Here is a 5,123-nt window from a genome sequence, read left to right as displayed (position 1 = left end):
CACACACACACACACACACACACACACACACACACACACACACACACACACACACACTTCATAGAGCTGTTCTCTCATTGCTATCTCTGGGGGATCATTTAGGGTGAGATAAAGCCTGGATCTGAGGATCCATGGGGAGCCTGTGCTAATGATCCAGCCACATTAATGGACAGACACACATACAAAACACACACTCACAAAGCAATCACGCTCTGCATATAAATAAATGCATTAGAAGCTAGTGGACATTTCTTTCTTGAATCGCTCACCAAACATTTTTATTGCCATACAAGAAACAAAAAGTAGAAGATTAAACATTTCAGCTTTCTAATTAATCCCGATAAGCAGTCAGTTTAGCTCTAATTCATACCTTAATGCATGTAACAAAATCTCCACATAGTAAAATTTGTTTGACCCACACGATGCGCCACACACTCTCAGATACCACAAAGAATGTTGTGTGTTGTTGTACACTGTTGTGGCTGAGCATAGGCCAGCACCACATTAACCAAACCACAACTGGGTCAGTTGTGGCCTGCTCTCTTCAAAACATTTTCGTTGTTGCCAGACCTGGCACAAATCCAGTTAACAAACAACTTGCCAGTAGTCAACCAGTATAGTGTCAGCTCAACACCAGATCTGGCCCACACCTGTCTGCTATGTGGGTAGCATCATTTTTATCAGCCAAGCAAACAAAGACCCTGATGACTTGAGAGGAGGGAGTTTAATCTGCATGTGAATCTAGATTAGTGCTTCAACATAATAGTTTAAAAAAATCTACATAGAGAGGTGGTTTCATTTATTATTATTTAACCATTACAGCCAGGAGAAGACCTTTGAGGTTTAAATTTTCATTTCTGAGATTGACTTGTCCTGAAAATGCACATTGCCTGTCATGGAGATTGACCCAAATTTAAACCAATCGAACTTTGAGACAGTTTTATCCATCCTTAAAATGAATGATGTCATGCTGTATTCATCCAAACAAATATACATAATGCACCTTAAATCATAGAAAAAGCAGACATTACACAAGTAATTGAATTAATCTTGACCATTAAACTGCTTCCAGAAACCCACAAAGTAGAACAGACAATTTCCTCTAAAGTACATGTTGCAGGATTAACTCAGGCAGCAGGTTTGTTTTGCCTTCACATCTTTTACTGAAACTCTTTTAAAAATCTTCTCATGGATCATCCCTCACTTTATCATTCATTTAAACAAATAAGATTCCTCCGTTTGAAACTTTGAGAGTAGAGGGATTGAGTGTCTCTTCGCTTTTTTTTCTACATCAACCCTTAGAGAAACCTAATCACACCCCATTAATTAAACAGGCTGAAGTGCTGGAGGAGGAGAACAATGGTGGATTGAAGTGAAGACATGCAAATGAGGGTGGATGAAGAAGAAAAGTTGACCTGCTGAAAGTCGATTCCCTTTCTTCTTATTAACTCAGCGAAACACAATCTGCCATCAGTGCATAAATGAGGTTATGAACCAACTCCAGTCTTTTTCTTGTTGGTTCTGATTCCAATTTTTCTGATGCATGCATCTTCTCCAGAATTACTTTTCTAGTTAAAGCATTAAAACAAGTAATTAATTATAAAATGACCTTTTCTCAAGTTCAAAGAATTTTTACAAAGCATTAAATCAGATAATAATCTACCAATGCTAAGTCATATTAATTAGACTGCAATATTCGTCATTATTGATAACCTAAAAGCTGGGATATTCACCTCCTTTGTTTCATTTGACCAACTTTAACCCTTTGTAAAATGATTGTAAGTCATTTGGTATTAAAATGACAGTCTTTTTAGATCTGCTGCCTTCAGCTTTTTAAATATTACAGTTCAGTTTCAAAACCCACTTTCAGCCGTAGCAGTAAAAAAAATTGTACATCCATAAGCTGGTCAATTTTTTTAATAACTATACTTAGCACAAAAAGTAAGTAAGTTTGTGTTTAGTAGATTATTTTTTGTTGTAACTGGGGATGTCCGATAAAATCGGCGTACAGATATTATTGAATCCGATATTGGCATAAAAATGTAATATCTCTACAAATCGTATTGGTTTTTCTTCCGATAATAAAAGCCCGATAAATTAACGCCTGAGTTTGACCAAAATGTATTAACAAAAGCTTGTGGTCCAGAGACATTCACTGGTGCAAACTGGATTATCTCAGTGAGAGCATGATTCAAACTATTGTTTGAGAGAAAATGTTATTAAATATGGCACTTTTTCCATAACTTCAATGAAAGGTTTTTTATTTTGTACAGACAATGTTAACCTATGGAATGCATCTAATGGGGGTATCACAGTAAAAGCAGGCAGAATGTCCCTGACAGGAGATATTTGATGTCAGCTTGTAATATCGGTTAATATCGGAATCGGAAATTAAGTGTTTAACAATATCGGCACATCGAATATCGGCAAAAAGTCAATATCGAGCATCTCTGGTTGTAACCATGCTTCTTGATGATGAATCTTATACCATTGGAAAGGCTGTTCATTTTCCTTTTTAAATGGTGCCACATTTGTAAGGAACATGCATTTGTGGGATGAGCAGTAGAGCTCAGTATGTATGTTGTGCACATGAAACATTTATCAAATATTCTCTGCCAAACAGCTTATTCTGCTGTAGCTATTGACACTTGTTCTGAACTTCAATCAGGTGCTCAGTATAAGATTTATTGCCAAGAAGCATTGTTACAACAAAGACATAATCTACTAAACACAAACATTTACTTACTTTTTGTGGTAAATGTACTATGTCCAATTGTCTCATTGTTAATTAGCCTAATACTTAAATTTGTATAATGTATGTGCTCAATTCAAACTAGCAAGATGCACTTCTTTAGCATCTTTTTGACAGCAAAAATATATATTTTTATATACAGTAATTGTGAAGAAATTTAGACAGGAAAGGGTTAAACAACCGATTCAACACCAATACACTGAACATGGTAGTTCCAACATATGACTGGTCTCCACAATTTAAAAACAGTTCATGTCCTATGTCTAACAAAAGATTAGTTTCACCAAACCGGAGCTTTGGCATTCAAAACAGAAAAAACAGGTTCTATTTAAGAACCTTTCCCCGTATCAGCATTGTTTTATCTTGATGGAAAATATTTTTGAGTGACGTAAAGAGGGAGTCCATTCAAACCATTAGTGGTGGGCAGCACTAATCTAAAAATTAGTTCCACTAGCCCTAAACACTAACTTAAATATTAGGTCCCCTAATTCTAAAGCACTAACGCACTGTAAGTTTTAGCAAAAGCTAATTCTAAAGCACTAAAATAACCCAGTCAACCCATGAACATTCATCAACAGACAACATGAGTCACATTTCACCATGGTGCTCTCTTAAGACTCATCATTGACATTCCACAGCTGTATTTGGATTCATATATTGTCAATACGTATTGTCACAGTGGATAAGTGACACACATATGAACAAAATGAGTGACAGCTTTCACCCTCAGCTGTTAACGTTAACATTGATCAATAACATTTATAGACCTCAGTTAGTGCTTCTAAATTTAGCCTATAAATTTAGCAAGTGCTAATCCACTAATAAATTAAAAAATTAGCAAAAGCCCTAAAGCACCAATCAGCAAATTAGTTCCCCTATTAGTGCTTTAGTGCCCTAGGGGAATTGTGCCCACCACTGCAAACCATTCACAACATAGTGACTTGACCAGTTTTGCATGGGTATGTACATGGGGAAATTTTCATTTATATAAAAAAGTAGTTTAGCTCATGAACATATTGATGCTCCCCAACACACAGTATCAAAACAAAAAAAGCCAACAGACCCAGTATCATTTTTAACAGATCACTCTATCTAATCTCTAATCTGAGACTAAAATATATATTAATTCAAGCTAGGTTTAAGACATTGTCTTCCTCCCTTTGAAATGAGCATAATTGAATAAAGGGTTGAAGTTGATTCACTGTGAGGCAGCGACAAAGGTAGTCACAGAACTGAGTTTGCGACTCATTTACAGTTGATAATAAAGCTAAATCTTATCTTGGTGTAATACAAAATAGATTACATTATTACAAAAATTGCAGAGGAGGACTGTGCACAAAGATCAAACTGAAAAACTTTCAATTTAAAAGCGGGGGAGGGGTAGGTGGCATACTTTGGGTTTTATTTTTATAAACTAACAAATCTATGGTATACATGCTATAAGTAACATAAGGTGACTATGGTAGGAAGGAAAGAGCACCTACGCCTCAAAGAATAAAGTGAGCTACTGTACTCATGAATTGACAATGTGATGGCAACAGAACATTATGATTAAAGAAGCACACATTAGTCATTACTATGAAAACAACAGACCAACCTGAGTAATCTGGAAATCCTCCCAGGTTCGATTTCAACTGCATAAAGACAGTGACGCAGTTTGTTGTTGTAGAGTCTTTCTCACATCCATGCTGATGTAAGGAAATAGTCTTTCCAGTGTTTGAACAGTGACGGGTCAAAGGGTGTGACTGAAAACATGACCGTTACAACATGGAATAGTTCTGATTTGAAGCACATTGTCTGCTAAGGAATTCCAACATTCTGCAGCTAAAAAAATATTATTACTGTCCTTTGACTTTTTTTTTCATATTTTTAAACATCACCCTTGTATTTGTAGTTTTAATTTTGCCCCTTTTAAACAAACTTCATTAGTACTTCTGTTAATACTCATTTTTGCTGCTTATCTCCCCACTCATCAGTTCTTTCTTCTCTTTTGCCCACAGTCCAAATGATCTGGATAAAGATGTCACAGAAGAAGAAATTTCTAATCCTCCTCCTCATCTGTACTGTCAGTTTGCTGCTGCACAATGGGGGCCACCTCAGCTGGTGAGTGACTGAAATACCTCCCCAGAAGTGTAAACACATAATGCATTTGGCAACTTTGTGAAAACCCATATTTTCCTATGTCCTGGGGTATCTTAAAATGGCGACAATATCTCTTTGATCCACTTATTGAAAACCTTCTTATTATGACCCCCCAGCGGGAGTCGTATTGTTTTTGTACAGTTTATTTTTTTTCTCTTTTTTTTCAGTGATTTTTGGTCAACCGTACCACAAAAACGGCTGCACTGATCAACATGAAATTTGGCAGGAC

The sequence above is a fragment of the Austrofundulus limnaeus genome, unplaced genomic scaffold (assembly GCF_001266775.1).
Source record: "Austrofundulus limnaeus strain Quisiro unplaced genomic scaffold, Austrofundulus_limnaeus-1.0 Scaffold591, whole genome shotgun sequence".
Classification (NCBI taxonomy): Eukaryota; Metazoa; Chordata; class Actinopteri; order Cyprinodontiformes; family Rivulidae; genus Austrofundulus; species Austrofundulus limnaeus.
Note: the sequence above shows the minus strand (reverse complement) of the source record.